General features: G+C 47.4%; 1 long non-coding RNA gene across 1 annotated transcript in view; it reads right to left on the reverse strand.

Moving 5' to 3' along the window:
• Positions 1-2,776: 2,776 nt before the first annotated feature.
• Positions 2,777-19,416, reverse strand: part of LOC147115640 (uncharacterized) — a 44,624-nt gene continuing 27,984 nt past the window's right edge. Inside the window, exon 4 of the long non-coding RNA XR_015078582.1 lies at positions 2,777-2,909. This is a non-coding gene — a long non-coding RNA (uncharacterized LOC147115640). The remainder of the gene's footprint in view (positions 2,910-19,416) is intronic.

Here is a 19,416-nt window from a genome sequence, read left to right on the forward strand (position 1 = left end):
ACACTCTAATTTCCAAAAGGCCACTTGCAGCGCTCTGGCCTGAGTCCAAAAATACCTGGCTCTTGCTGCTTGAAACCAGTTAGCTATCCTCCTTGTTGTGTCTCCAGAAATGCGTTGCACAAGAGTGTTTTCTGAAAAAAGGCTGGCCTTTATACTGGAGAGTACGTCCCCTTTAATTTGCGCCCCCCGGGGCCCGCGCTGGTTGTGTTGCGTTCCTTTTTCCAAACGCTCCGGCCGCCAGCCGCACAATGGGGCGGTCCGACTGAAGTTTGGAATCGGGGCGGCCAAAGGGCGTTGCACGAGGATGTGACGTCATTTTCTGCGCGCGCATCCGGGCGGGCGCTAAACTTTGCGCCGGCGCTAACGGGCAACTTAATTTGGGGCGGGGCGCAAACTGTGCTGCGCCCGGGCGCTACACGCATAGCGCCCGAAAATCACTTCTCTTAAGGCGCTAACTGCTGGCGCAAGCGACTGAAAATCTAGCCCAATATTTATTGTATATATTAGAGATTTCTCTTAGCTGAAATTCTCTCCTTGTCCAATGTTCCTTCTGTTTACAAGATTCAGTATCACAACGTTACTACAATACAGTAGACTGAGTGTAGTTTACAAAAAGTGATGTTTATACTTAAGAACAGATTAAATTTCTATTACGAATATTAACTGAAATATATACCTTTATAGTATTAATTTAGTATCTAGTGGCCCTGCTTCTATAGTTTATACAAAAATGTATAGCAAACAATATTATTTTAATATTCTTCTTCAGAGAGGCAGGGTCTGGTAAATGAAATGATTCAAACAGATTGGGCACGATCTTGCCAGCTCTGGGGAGGCGGGTATGGAGCCAGGACTGCTGGGAAAATGGCAGAATCCGGGGGCAGGTGCCCATCCTGCCCACAACTCGCCTCCGTACCATCTTGCCAGGAGGCGGGTAGCCGACCCGCACCGGGTCCCGTCTCCTGGTGGCGGGAAGGAGATTACAGCCACTTAACTTCCTATTAACTACCTGTTAACAGGCAGTTAAGAGGATTATCCCCATTTTTCCAACAGAGGCGCGGGCTTCCCAACGTTGGGAAACCCCGCCAGGGTCACCGAGGCGAGCAGTGGGTCTGCGGGGTGCAAAAGTGCACTGTGAAGGTAAGTGATGGGTGCAAGTGTGGAGAGGTAAGTATGTGAGGTGAGTGGAAAGTGATAGATAATGCTTACTTACCTTTGTTTCTTCCTGCAGGCTTCAACATTTGGGGATGCGGAGAGTCTCGCATCTTACCGGCAGAGATGACAGATGGCTGCTGCATACTCCGATGCAACAACCATCTAATTTCTGCTAAAGAAAGAGGTTTGATGAGCCTTGAATACAAGGACTCATCAAACAACATAGAATGTCAATGTTTGACAGCTTCACAGAGCTGTCAAATGATGACAATCCATCTGTCAAATATTTTGACAGATGAAACGTCATGATGCTGACGTTCTCTGTAATCGGCTTCCCCTTAATTGGCCTGCTAAGCCCGCTGGGACAAGGTCAATCAAGGGAAAATGGCGTGAGTTGGTCACAAGTTGATGGAGGTGCGACAATGACCCGCCAAGCAGCAGTCTCGCCTCCAACGCGCCCCCATTGGCAAAATCGCCCCATTGTGTCTCGTGAAGTATCATCTCAAGTGTATTGTTGGGACAAACTGTGCCTGCATTTGGGAGTCACTAGCTTCTAGTACAATATTGGGCTAATAATCACCAGCTCAGACACAATTGGCCTAGAAATTCACTTGGGCGCGGGCAGCTCGCTCGCGCCCAAAAGTTAGCGCTGGGCGGGGAGGCATTAGCGCACGCCATATATTCGTCTTCTGCGCCCCAATTCGGAAGTGGGCGCTATACCAGGGTGTGCCCGCCTCCGTTTGGGGCGCTGCAACTGAATATCGACGCGCTAGTTGCCGCAGCGCCACCCGATGCGGTGCGGCAGGCTGTGGTACTGCAGGCCTCCTCCTTCTCTTAAGGGGGAGGTGCCTGCAACGGCCGGAGCCCCGATCGCGAGTGCCGGCAAAAGAGCCCGGCACAACGGAGAAGTGCCGGGCTCCACGGAAACCAGCCGGCAATGCCGCGGGGGGGGGTGGAGGAGGCCGGGGAAGGAGGTGCAGGCAGGCGGCCGCCGAAAAAGCGGCCGGCCGCACCTTCAGCTTTAAAGCGCCCCACTATGGCAGCAGGACGGCCCCGTTTTCTGTTCGCTGTTTGCGCCCGCTTTGGAGGAGGCGGGCGCAAATAAATATGGGGATCGGCGCGGTTTCGGGCCACCGCGCACACCGATGACATCATCGGTCCCGGCGCAGCGCTAACGGCTACCGCCGCCAATACCGCTGCACTCAATTTCCGCGCTACCACCCCGCCGGCGCAAAAGACCTCTTTAGGCGCTAAGTGGGCGCAAGGCCCACTGAATTTCTAGGCCAATAGGTATAATGGAATTTTTCTGTGCCATTTCTATTTTTCTATGATAATTGCTGTTAAATTATATGTAAAGCCAAAAAGGCACTTTCTTCATCTTAATAATTACCCTTTACTAAATCTATATGGTGCCTTTATAATGAAAGTATTCTGCTTGAATGTTGTGGTTGATCTCAGTTGTTCCCAGTACTTAGCATTGAGTTTAGGCAGAAAACCATTCACAAAATAAGGTGAGGTCAAACATTTTTTCACAAAGCACTCAGCCATTCAGTTGTGGGAGGGTCAGTTAATAACATAGCATGTACACATTTGATGGTTATTTTCCACAACATACCTGTCATGAACCAGAAGACTGCTAAGAAGTTGAACTTGATGATTTTGAATAGTTTGCAAAACTTTCTCTCTTATTCGTTGATCAGTCAAATTCAGATCCTCACTTGTGACAGTATACCTTAGGATAACTTTGCGTTGTGCTGCACATAATGTAAAGAAGGGATTAATGATTGAAGCAAGTTGTAGCCAGGATGTTCATTAAATATTTTATTTCTCTGACTATGGATAATTGTATAGATATAGAGACAAGATAACCAAATGCTCTATCAAACATGATGGTAATCTGGTTAATTGACTGGTGAGTGTAAAACTGGAGATCATGCATATAAATGTCAACGGAAAGAAAAAGAATACTGCACATGCTGGAATCCTGTAATAAAAACAGAAAATGCTAGAAATACACAATGCCATCTGTAAAGAGAAATGATAGGTTATTCACATTTGAGGTGTATAACCCTTCATAAAATCATAGAATTATAGAATGATACAGCACAAAAGGAGGTCATTCGGCCCATCGTGCCTGTGCCGGCTCTTTGGTAGAGCTAACCAATTAGTCCCACTCCCCTGCTCTTTCCCCGTAGCCCTGCAAAATTTTCCACTTCAAGTATTTATCTAATTCCCTTCTGAAAATTATTATTACATCTGCTTCCACCACCTTTTCAGGCAGTGCATCCCAGATTACAACAACACGCTGCGTACATTTTTTCCCCTCATGTCACCTCTGTTTTTTTTGCCAATCATTTTAAATCTGTGTCATCTGGTTACCGACCCAAAAGCTGGCTGGGAATGCAAGTTGTGAGGAGGATGCAAGGAGGCTTCAAGGGGATATAGACAGGCTAAGTGAGTGGGCAAGAACATGGCAAATGGAATATAATGTGGAGAAATGTGAAGTTATCCACTTTGGTAGGAAAAATAGAAAAGCAGAGTATTTTTTAAATGGTGAGAGATTGGGAAATGTTGGTGTTCAGAGGGACCTGGGTTGTCCTTGTACACGAATCACTGAAAGTTAACATGCAGGTACAGCAAGCAATTAGGAAAGCAAATGGTATGTTGGCCTTTATTACAAAAGGATTTGAGTATAAGAGTAAAGATGTCTTACTGCAATTATATAGGGCCCTGGTGAGACCACACCTGAAGTATTTTGTACAGTTTTGGTCTCCTTACCTAAGAAAGGATTTACTTGCCATAGAGGGAGTACAACAAAAGTTCATCAGACTGGTTCCTGGGGTGGGGGGATTGTCCCATGAGGAGAGATTGAGCAGACTAGGCCTAAACATTCAGTATCGCCCCGTTTGGGGCGCCATTATCGGCCGTGCACAAAGTTTAGCGCCTGGCACTAATTATCGCCTCCGACAGCAAACTTGGCTTTTATTGCCCCTGGACGTGATTGGAGCGCTAAATCAGGTGCTTCGCACTTGTCTTAAGGTGCAAAGGCTGAGGAGCGAGGCGCTACCTCAGAGCCCTGGCGAAGCAAGGAAGGGCAAATCAAAATGAACCTGCAAAGTGCTGCTCAGTACCCAAAACTCCTTCACACAGCGTTGAATCTCTCCAGAATTCTCTCTCTCTCAGAATGCATGGTGCAAAAATGTCACCAACAAAAAAAGGCAGGAAGCAGTCGCCTTTAAATAGCGCTCCCCCAGTCCCTTTCTGACTGTAAAACACTCCCCTCAACCTGTCGTTGCTAGCGGCAGGCAGTAAGGCAGGGGGCGCCACTCAATATCCAGTCTGGGGTGCTACTGGGGCGTTGCGCACTTGACTGATGTCACAATCTGCCGGCGCAGGGGATCGTGGCGGTAGTATTTAGCGCCGCCGTAAAATATCTAGTTAATTTCGCGAATGGCGCAAACATCGCCGCGCCCGGGCGCTAGTTGCTTTGCGCCCCATTAGCGCCCTCTTAAGGCGCTAACGGGAGGCACAAACAACTGAATTTTTCACCCATATTCTATAAAGTTTAGAAGAATGAGATGTGATCTCATTCAAACACACAAAATTCTTACAGGGCTTGACAGGGTAGAGGCAGGGAGGATGTTTCCCCTGGCTGGGGAATCTAGAACCAGGGGTCACAGTCTCAGAATAAGGGGTCAGCCATTTAGGACTGAGATAAGGAGACATTTCTTCACTCAGAGGGTGGTGAATCTTTGGAATTCTTTGCCCCAGAGGGCTGTGGAGGCTCAGTCGTTGAGTATATTCAAGACAGAGATCGATAGATTACTGAATATTAATGAAATCAAGGGATATGGGGATAGTGCAGGAAAGTGGAGATGAGGTAGAAAATCAGCCATGATCTTATTGAATGGCGGAGCTGGCTCGAAGGGCCAAATGGCCTACTCCTGCTCCTATTTCTTATGTTCTTATGACCCTTCTGCCACTGGAAACAGTTTCTCCTTATTTACTCTATCAAAACCCTTCATGATTTTGAACACCTCTATTAAATCACCCCTTAACCTTCTCTGCTCTAATGAGAACAACCCCAGCTTCTCTAGTCTCTCTACATCACTGAAGTCCCGCATCCCTAATACCATTCTAGTTAGTCTCCTCTGCACCCTCTCTAAGGCCTTAACATCCTTCCTAAAGTGTGGTGCCCAGAATTGGCCACAATACTGAAGTTATTGTCAAGTTTTGCGTTTGCTATCTCTGGCGGCAGGAACATTTTTGAAGAACACTGGTTCCAGTCCCAGAACGAACAGGTTGTACCTGGTTTGTGGAACGAATGTCCTTTAAAGCAAACTACCTTTTCTCATTCCATGCTTTGATAGATTGTTATGGTCCTGGATATTAGGAGAAGTACGGAAATACAGGAATAGCTGACTCGGATATATATTTACTGTTTGCTTGTCATCTGATGCCAATCTTATTACAGGTGTCCTAATTTAAACATACATACTGTAAATAATATAAGCTGTGAAACAGCAATCTCCAAGAGTAGGCAATGTGTGTGAATATTTTATCATAATCTTTTAATGTGTTAGCTGGTGTCAAGTGTTTGCCATGGCTCAGTGCTCTCGCCTATGAGTCAGCAGGTTGTGGGTGCAAGTCCCACTCCAGAGACTTGAGCAAAAAATCTAGGCTGACTTTCCAGTGCAGTGCTGAGGGAGTGCTGAACTGTCAGAGGTGCTGGCTTTCAGAAGAGATGTTAAACCAAGGCCCTGTCTGCTCTCTCAGGTGGACGTAAAAGATCCCATGGCACAATTTCAAAGAGGGGCAAGGAAAATCGCCCTGGTGTCCTGGACAATATTTATCCCTCAACCAACAGCACTGAAAGCAGATTATCTGGTCATTAATACATTGCTGTTTGTGGGACCATGCTGTGTACAAATTGGCTGCCGCACTTCCTACATTACAATACTTCAAAAGTGCTTCATTGGTGCTATATGAATGTGAGTCTTTCTTTTAATTTTATTTTATTAATATTAATATTGTCACTTTTTTGATTATTGAAGAAATTTCCTTTTTATACTGTTGCATGTTACCCAGGCTTAGGCTGTTAAGAAGCAGTTGATCTTACATGAATGGAAGCATGTCATATTATCAGGCAAGATTGTTGAAATAGCAAGTAGAATTTTGCAATAGCTACCTGAGGTGCAGGTGCACGGAAACTAGGAATGTTTGACCATAGAGAGAAAAGTTCAAGTGGACTGGAAACCAGTAAATGAGCAATGGCAGGCCTTCAAGGTGGAGATACTTCGGGTACAAACCAAGCATATTCCTATAAGGAGGAAAGATGGGGCATCCAAAGCTAGAGCTCCTGGATGACAAAGGAAATAGAGGTTAAAATAAAACAGAGAAAAAGTAGCTTAATGACAAATTTCAGATTCAGAATATAATAGAAAACCAGGCAGAATACGGAGAGTGCAGGGGGAAATTGAAAAAGGATACATGAAGGGCAAAGAGAGAGTATGAGAAAAGATTAGTGGGTAACTTAACGATCATTTTGTTTTTTATATGTTTATAAGAGCAATGGCAGGTATTCAAGGCAGAGATACATATAAACATATTCACAGAAATCACAGAAATCACAGAAACCCCACAGTGCAGATAGAGGCCATTTCGGCCCATCGAGCCTGCACCGACACATATCCCACCCGATCCCCGTAACCCCTACACCAACACATATCCCCGTAACCCCACGTATTTAATCCCCCTAACACTAAGGGTCAATTTATCACAGCCAATCAACCTAACCCGCACATCTTTGAAATTCAGGTCGGAGGCTTCCCGCGGGTGCAAGCCCCCGACCTGCACTTACCTTGCGCACCGGCCGTTGTGCGGTGGGCCTGCATGGTATTCCTATCCTGGGCCTCCTCCAACTGCCACCGCGCAGTGCTTGCGTATCCCAGGGGCGCAGTTAGTTCGATGCGTCCTCTGGGATCACGTGGGCCATGGAGAGCCAATGGTAGCAGGGAATGCTTCATTCATAAGTTTGACAGGAAGAGCAGTCAAACCTATAAATACTATAACCCCGAGAACATCACTAAAACATCAAATAAACTTTTAAAAAAATCACATTTTTAAAATAACTATTTTAAAAAATAATTTAAATTTTTGAAAAAATTAATTACATTTTCTAACAGGGCTAAAAATAAACTTACCTTTCTTTAAAGTATTTAAAAATAATAAACCTGTGGAAAAAATGTTTTAATTTTAATTAATTCACCACTTACCTTGTTAAAAGCAGGCCTTGCGCCTGCTTTTTAAAAGTGTAACTGCTGGAGACTTACCCTCCCGGAGAACCCTGCAAAAAAAACGTAAGTTTGATGCGCACGCGCTGCCTCTCCGGCGCACGCATTCCAACTGTCAACCCCTTCTTTCAAGGGAATGGAAGTTCCGGTTTCCCGCGCATGCACAAAACCGGCACTTTTGTTGGGCCTACGCGTGAGTACCCAATGCGTACTCACGCGTGGGGACCCGAATTTCTGGGCCATTATAAACATATAAAAAACAAAATGACAGTTAAAGGAATGGTGGGGCCAATTATGGACAAAAAACAGGAAAACTTGTGGAAACAGAGGGCATGACCGAGGTGCTGAATGAGTACTTTGCATCTGTCTTTGCAAAAGAAGAGAATGAAGTTAATGTTGCAGTAGAGGAGGGGGAATAGAAATATTAGATAAGATAAAAATAGATAGAAAGGAGGTGCTAAATAAGTGGGCATCACTCAAAGTTAACAAGTCACCCGGTCCAACTGGGATGCATCCTTGGTTGGTGAAGGAAGCTCGGGTGGAGATAGCAGAATCTCTAGCCAAAATCTTTCAATCCTCTTTGGATATGGGAGTTATGCTAGAGGATTGGAGGATGGCAAATGTTACCCCTGTTCAAAAAAGGGGAGAAGGATAAACCTGGTAACTACAGGCCAATCAGGCTAGCGTCAGTGGTGGAAAAACTACTAGAGACTTGGAGAAACATGGGTCAATAAGGGATAGCCAGCACGGATTTGTTAAAGGCAAATCGTGTCTGACTAACCTGATTGAGTTTTTTGATGAAATACCAGAGAGGGTTGCTGAAGGTAGTGCAGTAGATGTTGTATATATGGACTTTCAAAAGGCATTTGATAAAGTACCTCACAACAGACTTATTCGGAAAATAGAAGCACATGGGATTAAAGGGACTGTGGTAACTTGGGTATGTAATTAGCTAAGGGATAGGAGGCAGAGAGTAGTGGTGAACGGATGTTTTTCTGACTAAAGAGAAGTATGTAGTGGGGTACCCCAGGGGCTGGTATTACGACGATTGCTTTTCTTGTGTATATATAAGTGACCTGGACTTGGGTACAGGAAGTACAATTTCGAAACTTGCAGATGATATAAAACTTGGTAACGTAATAAATAGTGAGCAGGATAGTAGCAGATTCAGGAGGATCTAGACAGACTGGTGAAATGGGCAGACACATGGCAGATGCAATTTAATGTGGATAAGTGTGAAGTGATGCACTTTGGGAGAAACAACATGAAGAGGGAGTATGATCTAAATGGCGCTATTTTGAGCAGGGTGCAAGAGCAGAGGGAGCTGGGGGTGCATATTCACAAATCCTTGAAGGTGGCAGGGCAAGTTGATAAGGCAGTTAAGAAGACATATGGTGTACTGGGCTTTGTAAATAGGGGCATTGAATACGAAAACAAGAAAGTCATGCTAAACCTTTACAAATCACTGGTTAGGCCTCAGCTGGAGTAATAAGTACAATTCTGGGCACCACACTTTAGGAAGGATATCAAGGCCTTAGAGAGGGTACAGAGGAGGTTGACCAGGATGATACCAGGGATGAGGGACTTCAGTTATGTAGAGATGCTGGAGAAGCGGGGATTGTTCTCCTTAGAGCAGGGAAGGTTAAGGGGAAACCTAATAAGAGATATTCAAAATTACATGGGGTGTTGATAGAGCTAGTATGGAAAAACTGTTTCCTTTGGCAAGTGGATCAGTAACTAGAGGACTGTTATGATCTAGAAAGCACTATCTACTCTACTATTACCATCAAGCCAGGGGACCAACCCTGGTTCAATAAGGAGTGTAGAAGAGCATGCCAGGAGCAGCACCAGGTGTACCTAAAAATGCGGTGCTAACCTGGGGAAGCTGCAACACAGGACTACATGCATGCTAAAAAGCGTAAGCAGCATGCTATAGACAGAGCTAAGCGATCCCACAATCAATGGATCAGATCAAAGCTCTGCAGTCCTGCCACATCCAGTCGTGAATGGTGGTGGACCATTAAACAACTAACGGGAGGAGGAGGCTCCATGAATATCCCCATCCTTAATGATGGTGGAGCCCAGCACGTGAGTGCAAAAGACAAGGCTGAAGCGTTTTCAACCATCTTCAGCCAGAAGTGCCAAGTGGATGATGCATATCAGCCTCCTCCTGAGGTCCCCACCACCACAGAAGCCAGTCTTCAGCCAATTCGATTCACTCCACGTGATATCAAGAAACGGCTGAGTGCACTGGATACAGCAAAGGCTGTGGGCCCCAACAACATCCTGGCTGTCATGCTGAAGACTTGTGCTGCAGAACTAGCCGTGCCTCTAGCCAAGCTGTTTCAGTACAGCTATAACATTGACATCTATCCGACAATGTGGAAAACTATCCTAGGTATGTCCTATCCACAAAAAGCAGGACAAATCCAATCCGGCCAATTACCGCCCCATCAGTCTACTCTCAATCATCAGCAAAGTGATGGAAGGTGTCATCGACAGTGCTATCAAGCAGCACTTACTCACCAATAACCTGCTCACTGATGCCCAGTTTGGGTTCCGCCAGGACCACTCAACTCCCGACCTCATTACAGCCTTGGTCCAAACATGGACAAAGGAGCTGAATTCCAGAGGTGAGCTGAGAGTGACTGCCCTTGACATCAAGGCAGCATTTGACTGAGTGTGGTATCAAGGAGCCCTAGTAAAACTGAAGTCAATGGGAATCGGGGGGGGGGGAAACTCTCCACTGGCTGGAGTCATACCTAGCACAAAGGAAGATGGTTGTGGTGGTTGGAGGTCAATCATCACAGCCCCAGGACATCGCTGCAGGAGTTCCTCAGGGCAGTGTCCTGGGCCCAACCATCTTTAGCTGCTTCATCAATGACCTTCCCTCCATCATAAGGTCAGAAGTGGGGATATTCTCTGATGACTGCACAGTGTTCAGTGCCATTCGCAACTTTTCAGATAATGAAGCAGTCCATGCCCGCATGCAGCAAGACCTGGACGACATTTAGACTTGGGCTGATAAGTGACAGGTAATAGTCGCGCCCCAGAAGTGCCAGGCAATGACTATCTGCAACAAGCGAGCATCTAACCACCGCCCCTTGACATTCAACGACATTACCATCGCCAAATCCATCACCATCAATATCCTGGGGGTCACCATTGCCCAGAAACTTAACTGGACCAGCCACATAAATACTGTGGCAACAAGAGCAGGTTAGAGGCTAGGTATTCTGCAGCGAGTGTCTCACCTCCTGACTCCTCAAAGCCTTTCCACCATCTACAAGGCACAAGCCAGGAGTGTGATGGAATACTCTCCACTTGCCTGGATGATTACAGCTGCAACAGCACTCAAGAAGCTCAACACCATCCAAGACAAAGCAGCCCGCTTAATTGGCACCCCATCCACCACCTGAAACATTCACTTCCTCCACCATTGGCATACCGTGGCTGCAATGTTTATCATCGACAAAATGCACTGCAGCAACTCGCCAAGGCTTCTTCGGCAGCAATTCCCAAACCCGCGACCTCTACTACTTAGAAGGACAAGGGCAGCAGGTGCATGGGAACACCATCACCTTCAAGATCCCCTCCAAGTCACACACCATCCTGACTTGGAAGTATATCGTCATTCCTTCATCGTCACTTGGTCAAAACCCTGGAACTCCCTACCGAACAGCACTGTGGGAGTACCTTCACCACAAGGACTGCAGCGGTTCAAGAAGGCAGCTCACCACCACCTTCACAAGGGCAATTACAGATGGGCAATAAATACTGGCCTTGCCAGCGACGTCCAAATCCCAGGAACGAATAAAAACAAAATGTCTCTTTTATACTACTTTTGGACTATGTTTTTCATGGCAAATCTTGAATTTTCTCTGAAAACACCCTCCATCATGTTATGTGGCACTACCACCGTTAAAATTTTGATGTCAAACCTCACCATGGCAGTTTGTGAATTTGAATTCAGTTAATTAAATACATCTGGAATAAAAAGCTCGTATCAGTAATAGTGGCCATGCAGCTATTGGATTGTCATAAAAACCCAACTGGTTCACTAATGTCCTTTAGGGAAGGAAATCCGCTGTCCTTACCCACTCTGTCCTTACCCCAGCCTAGTCGACCCTGTAAAGCCCTCCTCAATAATACCTGGGGACTTGTGCCAAAATTGGGAGAGATGTCCCACAGACTAGTCAAGCAACAGCCTAATATAGCTATACTCACAGAAACATACCTATCCACCAATGTCTCAGACTCCTCCATCAACATTTCTGAGTATATCCTGTCCCGCCAATAGGACAGACCTACCAGAAGTGGCAACACAGTGGTATACTGTCGAGAGGGAGTGGCGCTGGGAGTTCTCAACATTGACTCCAGACCCCATAAAGTCTCATGGCATCAGGTCAAACATGGTCAAGGAAACCGCCTGCTGATTATCACCTTCCGACCTCCCTCAGCTGATGAATCAGTACTGCTGCATGTTGAACACCACTTGGAAGAAGCACTGAGAGTAGCAAGGGCACAGAATGTACTCTGGTTGGGGGACTTCAATGTCCATCACCAAGAATGGCTCGGTAGCACCACTATTGACCAAGCTGGCCGAGTCCTGAAGGACATAGCTGCCAGACTGGGCATGCGACAGGTGGTGAGAGAACCAACATGAGAGATAAAGCTACTTGACCTCGTCCTCACCAATCTACCTGTTGCAGATGCATCTGTCCATGACAGCATTGGTAGCCATGACCACCGCACAGTCATTGTGGAGACGACGTCCTGTCTTCACACTGAGGACATCCTCCATCGTGTTGTGTGGCACTACCACCGTGCTAAATGAGATAGACTCAGAAAAGATCTAGCAGTTCAAACCTAGGCATCCATGAGGCCCTGTGGGCCATCATCAGCAGCAGATTGTGTATTCCACCACAATCTGTAACCTCATGGCCTGGTATATCCCTCACTCTACGATTACCATCAAACCAGGCAACCAACCCTGGTTCAATGAGGAGTGTCAAAGAGCATGCCAGGAGCAGCACCAGGCGTACCTGAAAATGAGATGCCAACCTGGTGAAGCTACAACAGATGTCTACATGCATGCAAAACAGCAGCAACAGCATGCTACAGTCACAGTTAAGCGATCCCACAATCAACCAATCAGATTAAAATTCTGCAGTCTTGCCACATCCATTCATGAATGGTGATGGACAATTAAACAAATAATGGGAGGAGGAGGCTCCATGAACATCCCCATCCTCTGCGATGGCGGAGCCCAGCACTTGAGTGCAAAAGACAAAGCTGAAGCATTTGCAACCTTCTTCAGGCAGAAGTGACGAGTGGATGATCCATCTTGGGGTCCCCACCATCCCAGATGGCAGTCTTCAGACAATTTTATTCACTCCACATGCTATCAAGAAATGGCTGATCACACTGGTACTGCTGCATGTTGAACACCACTTGGAAGAAGCACTGAGAGTAGCAAGGGCACAGAATGTACTCTGGGTAGGGGACTTCAATGTCCATCACCAAGAGTGGCTCGATAGCACCACTATTGACCAAGCTGGCCGAGTCCTGAAGGATATAGCTGCCAGACTGGGCATGCGACAACAAAATCCCGGCTGTCGTGTTGAAGACTTGTGCTCCAGAACAAGCCGCTGAATTCCAGAGGCAAGGTGACAGTGACTTGTCATCAAGGCAGCATTTGACCGAGTGTGGCACTAAGGAGCCCCAGCAAAATTGACGTCAATTGTGTTCAGGGGGAAAACTCTGTACTGGCTGAAGTCATACCTCACACAAAGGAAAATGGTTCTGGTTGTTGGAGGGCAATCATCTCAGCCCCAGGACATTGCTACAGGAGTTCCTCAGGGCTGTGTCCTAGGCGCAGCCATTTGCAGTTGCTTCATCAATGACCTTCCCTCCATCATAAGGTCAGAAGTGGGCATGTTCATTTCCATTCACAACTGCTCAGATAATGAAGCAGTCCATGCCCGCATGCAACAAGACTTGGACGACATTCAGGCTTGGGCTGATAACTGGCAAGTAACATTCGCGTCGCACAAGTGCCAGGCAATGACAAACTCCATCAAGAGAGAGTCTAATCACCGTCCCTTGACATTCAGCAGCATTACCATTGTCGAATCCCCCATCAACATTCTGAGGATCACCATTGACCAGAAACTTAACTGGACCAGCCACAATGGCTACAAGAGCAGGTCAGATGCTGGTTATTCTGCAGCGAGTGTCTCACCTCCTGACTCTCCAAAGCCTTTCCACCATCTACAAGGCACATGTCAGGAGTGTGATGGAATGCTCTCCACTTGCCTGGATGAGTGCAGCTCCAACAATGCTCAAGAAGCTCGACACCATCCAGGACAAAGCAGCTCACTTGATTGGCACCCCATCCACCACCTTAAACATTCACTCCCTCCACCACTGGTGTACCGTGGCTGCAGTGTGTACCATCTACAGGATGCACTGCAGCAACTCGCCAAGGCTTCTTCGGCAGCACCTCCAAAACGCATGACCTCTATCACCTAGAAGAACAAGGGTAGCAGGCGCATGGGAACACCACCACCGCCAAGTACCCCTCCAAGTCACACACCATCCTGATTTGGAAGTATATCGCCGATCCTTCATCATGAAGCGGTTCAAGAAGGCGGCTCACCACCACCTTCTCAATGGTAATTAAGGATGGGCAATAAATGCTCGCCTCGCCAGCGATGCCCACATCCCGTGAATGAATAAGTTTTAAAAATTCCATAATCATTTGGCGTAAGTGAGCCATTCTGAAAGGCTAGTACTGTGCTGTTCCATTCTTACCATGGTCTGGGACGCTGGTTATGGGGAACAGAGGTCTTTTCTACCTTACGTACACAGTGTCAGCATCAAGCAGATGACGATAAAGTTCCTTCTGCTTTGCCAAACAATGCATCATGAAACCAACTTTAGAGCAGTACCCTTCACTGCACCAGAGCAACATTTTCCATTTCTAACACCAGCCTTGCTGTGACTTTTTTGAGTGACATGGCTAGTATTGAGCTCCTTATCCCAAATTGTGGTTAGTTTTGCACGTTAGGCATACACCCACATAATACTTAGTTGAGTCTATTCAGACTGATTTCAGTAAGACCGTTTAACTGGAGGTCTGCTAATGTTGTACCATTGTTTAAAAAGAGAATAAGGGATAGACTGAGTAATTACAGGCCAGTCAGCCTAACCTCGGTGGTGGGCAAATCATTGGAAAAATTCTGAGGGACAGTATTAATCGTCATTTATAAAGACATGGATTAATCAAGGATAGTCAACATGGATTTGTTAAGGGAAGGTCATGTCTGACTATCTTGACTGAATTTTTGAGGAGGTAACAAGGAGGGTCGATGAGGGTAATGCGTTTGATGGAGTCTACATGGATTTTAGCAAGGCTTTTGACAAGGCCTCACATGGCAGATTGGTCAGAAAAGTAAAATCCCATGGGATCCAAGGGAAAGTGGCAAGTTGAATTCAAAATTGGTTCAGTGGAAGGAAGCAATGGGTAATGGTCGACGGGTGTTTTTGTGACTGGAAGGCTGTTTCCAGTGGGGTTCCGCAAAGCTCAGTACTAGGTCCCTTGCTTTTCGTAGTATATATCAATGATTTAGACTTCAATGTAAGGGGTATGATTAAGAAGTTTGTGGATGACACAAAAATTGGGTGTGTGGTTGATAATGAGGAAGAAAACTGTAGACTGCAGGAAGATATCAATGGACTGATCAGATGGGCAGAAAAGTGGCAAATGGAATTGAATCTGGAGAGGTATGAGGTAACGCATTTGGGGAGGGAAAACAAGTCATGGGAATGCACAATAAATAGTAGGATACTGAGAAGTGTAGAGGAACAGAGGGACCTTGGCATGCATGTCCACAGATCCCTGAAGGTAGCAGGACAGGTAGATAAGGCAGTTAAGAAGGCATACGGGATATTTTCCTTTATTAGCTGAGGCATAGAATAGAAGAGCAGGTAAATTATGCTGGACCTATATAAAACACTAGTTAGGCCACAGCTGGAATACTGCATACAGTTCTGGTTACCACATTATAGAAAGGATGTGATTGCACCAGAGAGGGTACAGAGGAAATTTACGAAGATGTTACCAGGACTAAAGAATTTTAGCTATGAGGAAAGATTGGATAGGCTGTGGTTGTTTTCTTTGGACAGAGGAGGCTGAGGGGAAATTTAATTGAGGTGTATAAAATTATGAGGGGCCGAGATAGAGTGGATCGGAAGGATCTATTTCCCTTAGCAGACAGGTCAATAACCAGGGGGCACAGATTTAAAGTAATTGGTAGAAGGATTAGAGGGGAGTTAAGGAGAATTTCGTTCACCCAGAGGGCGGTGGGGGTCTGGAACTCACTGCCTGAAAGGGTGGTAGAGGCAGAAATTCTCATTGCATTTAAAAAGTACTTGGATATGCACTTGAAGTGTCATAACCTACAAGACTACGGACCAAGTGCTGGATAGTGGGATTAGGCTAGATAGCTCTTTTTTGGCCGGCACAGACACGATGGGCCGAATGGCCTCCTTCTGTGCCATAAATTTCTATGGTTCTACGAGAGGTTCCATAAATATGGGATAGTTTTGGCCACAGTAGCTAGAGGTGAAAGGAAAACTAAAGGATTACAAGGAATGGCTAGGAGGTTGGTTTAAGTACAGAAAACATAATAGTGGCTAATGGATGTTTTTCAGCCTGAAGGGATGTATACAATAGTGCATCCCAAACGTCAGTATTAGGACCATTGCTTTTCTCAATTTACATCTTATTAGAAATGTACATCTGCAAACATTTCCTGTTGTCACTTTTTGTCACACTTTTGTGTTAACTTATTTACATACAAATTCCATTGTCCGCATTTATAATGGAACTGCCTATGTAAATGTGTCACACTGTAGTTGCACCCTCCCACCAGTGGTGACACTGAAACATTTTCATTGCGCAGTTCTGTTTCCAGGGGTGTCTCTGTAACAGTTGTCGCCTTTTCCTAGCTCCTAAATTTGCAGCTTCCCTGGTGACCTAATTTCATTGTACTCCCCTCAATGGTGTAAAAAGCCACCATGCTTTAGTGCCTCGGCGGGGATTCCATCTGCTCCTGAGGCCTTGTTGTTCTTCAGTTGTCGGATGGCCTTTTCAACCTCATGCTGGGCTGGGGTTGTGCTGAGATGGTGGCGGGCAGCATGCTGTGGGATGGAATTGAGGAGACTCGTGTCGAAGACAGAGTCACGGTTAAGGAGATCTTCGAAGTGCTCCTTCCAGCCGGCGCTTCTTCTTCTTATCGTGTCCACGGACAGTCTATACATAGCCCAGCCAGAACTGGAGACATTTTTGCGCCTTGTTGTTGAATTCAGCAAGATCTGCAACAGTGCAGGGTGATGCGCTATCAATTACTCATAAAAGACTGAGAGTTAGAAGAGTAACTAAAGGCTTTTATTAACAAAAGAATGGAGGTCTGCCTCGAGTGGTCGACCGGTCCAGAAATACAAAGGGCTGGGGAGCAGCCACCTTTATACTAGGACTTGTGGGAGGAGTCAGCCGAGGCATGTCCAGGCATGTACACAATGGAATGCAAACAGTATACAAACAGTGGTTTACCACATTCACCCCTTGTTTAAAATTGAGTCCGGCGGGGTGAAGTGTATTAAAAGTTAGTGTATTGGAGTCTCTCCGGAGGTCTTGTCTGCCGCTGTGATCGGCGTGGCGACGGCAGGGGTAGTGAAGCTTCCGGCATCAAGTCCCGCGTAGGCTGTGGTGCTGGCGTGTCGTCCTCGTAGATGTTGAGCGGGTCGCGGGACCCAGGCCTGCCGTCTGCTGGGGCTGGATATCGGATCGTTGGGGGGGGTGGTAGTGGGTAGTGGGTTACTGCAGCCCCCGAGGGTGCAAGGTCTCTTATGGAGACTGTGTCCTCCCGCCCGTCCGGGTACGCAATGTAAGCGTACTGGGGGTTGGCGTGGAGGAGGTCGACCCTCTCGACCAGGGGGTCCGTTTTATGGGTCCTCACGTGTCTTCTCAGTAGGACTGGCCCTGGGGACGTCAGCCATGGCGGTAGCGATGTCCCCGATGTGGACTTCCTTGGGAAGACAAACATTTTCTCATGAGGGGTGGCGTTAGTGGCAGTGCAGAGCAGTGACCGAATAGAGTGGAGCGCATCGGGTAGCACATCCTGCCAGCGGGAGGTTGGAAGGCCCCTAGACTTTAAGGCTAGCAGGGCGGCCTTCCAAACTGTCGCATTTTCTCTTTCCACCTGTCCGTTCCCCCGGGGGTTGTAACTAGTGGTCCTGCTTGTGGCAATGCCCCTAGTTAGCAGGTACTGACGGAGTTCGTCGCTCATAAACGATGAGCCCCGGTCGCTATGGATATAGCTGGGGAAACCGAACAGGGTGAAGAGGTCATTTAGGCATTTAATGACCGTGGCACTGGTCATGTCCGGGCAGGGGATGGCGAACGGGAAACGGGAGTACTCATCAATAATATTGAGGAAGTACACGTTGCGGTCGGAGGAGGGGAGAGGCCCTTTAAAATCGACGCTCAGGCGCTCGAAGGGGCGAGTGGCTTTTATCAGGTGAGCCCTGTCTGGTTTATAAAAGTGCAGTTTGCACTCAGCGCAGACTTGGCAGTTCCTGGTCATGGTCCTGACCTCCTCAATGGAGTAAGGTAGGTTGCGGGCCTTGACGAAGTGGAAGAACCTGGTGACCCCCGGGTGGCAGAGGTCATTGTGGAGGGCCTGCAGTCTATCGATCTGCGCGCTGGCGCAGGTGCCACGCGATAGAGCATCCGGGGGTTCGTTGAGCTTCCCGGGCCGGTACAAGATCTCGTAATTGTAGGTGGAAAGTTCGATTCTCCACCTCAAGATCTTGTCATTTTTGATTTTGCCCCTCTGCTTGTTGTTAAACATGAAAGCGATTGAACGCTGGTCAGTGAGCAGGGTAAATCGTTTTCCGGCCAGGTAGTGCCTCCAATGACGCACAGCCTCCACAATAGCCTGGGCCTCCTTCTGAACAGCGGAGTGTCTGGTCTCCGGGCCCTGGAGGGTTCGTGAAAAGAAGGCCACGGGTCTCCCCGCCTGATTGAGGGTAGCGGCCAGGGCAAAGTCGGACGCGTCGCTTTCCACCTGGAAGGGGATGGATTCGTCCACTGCGTGCATGGTGGCTTTGGCGATGTCCTCCTTGATACGGTGGAAGGCTAAGCGGGCCTCTGCCGTCAAGGGAAAAGAGGTGGACTTGATCAGCGGACGGGCCTTGTCCGCATAGTAGGGGACCCACTGGGCGTAATAGGAGAAAAACCCTAGGCACCTCTTCAGGGCCTTGAGGCAGTGGGGCAGTGGGAGTTCCATAAGGGGACGCATCCGGTCGGGGTCGGGACCGATGACTCCGTGTTCCACAACACAGCCAAGGATGGCGAGGCGGTTTGTGCGGAATATGCACTTCTCCTTGTTATATGTCAGGTTCAGGAGTTGGGCGGTGCGGAGGAATTTTTCGAGGTTTGCGTCATGGTCCTGCAAGTCACGGCCGCAGATGGTCACATTGTCCAGGTATGGGAAAGTGGCCTGCAACGCATTTTGATCTACCATCTGGTCCATCTCCCTTTGGAAGACGGAGACCCCGTTGGTGACGCCAAAGGGAACCCTAAGGAAGTGATAGAGGCGGCCGTTTGCCTCAAAGGCAGTATACTGGCGGTCCTCAGGGCAGATAGGGAGCTGGTGGTACGCTGATTTCAGGTCAATGGTCGAGAAGACGCGGTACTGCGCGATCTGATTGACCATATCAGCTATGCGGGGGAGTGGGTAAGCGTCCAGTAGGGTGTAGCGATTTATTGTCTGGCTGTAGTCGATGACCAGGCGCTGCTTCTCGCCGGTCTTAACGACCACAACCTGGGCTCGCCAGGGGCTGGTGCTGCCCTCAATAATCCCTTCCTTCAGGAGCCGCTCCACTTCGGTTTTAATGA

The sequence above is a fragment of the Somniosus microcephalus genome, chromosome 6 (assembly GCF_052327205.1).
Source record: "Somniosus microcephalus isolate GS21.2 chromosome 6, FLI_Smic_1.0, whole genome shotgun sequence".
NCBI classification, from domain to species: domain Eukaryota; kingdom Metazoa; phylum Chordata; class Chondrichthyes; order Squaliformes; family Somniosidae; genus Somniosus; species Somniosus microcephalus.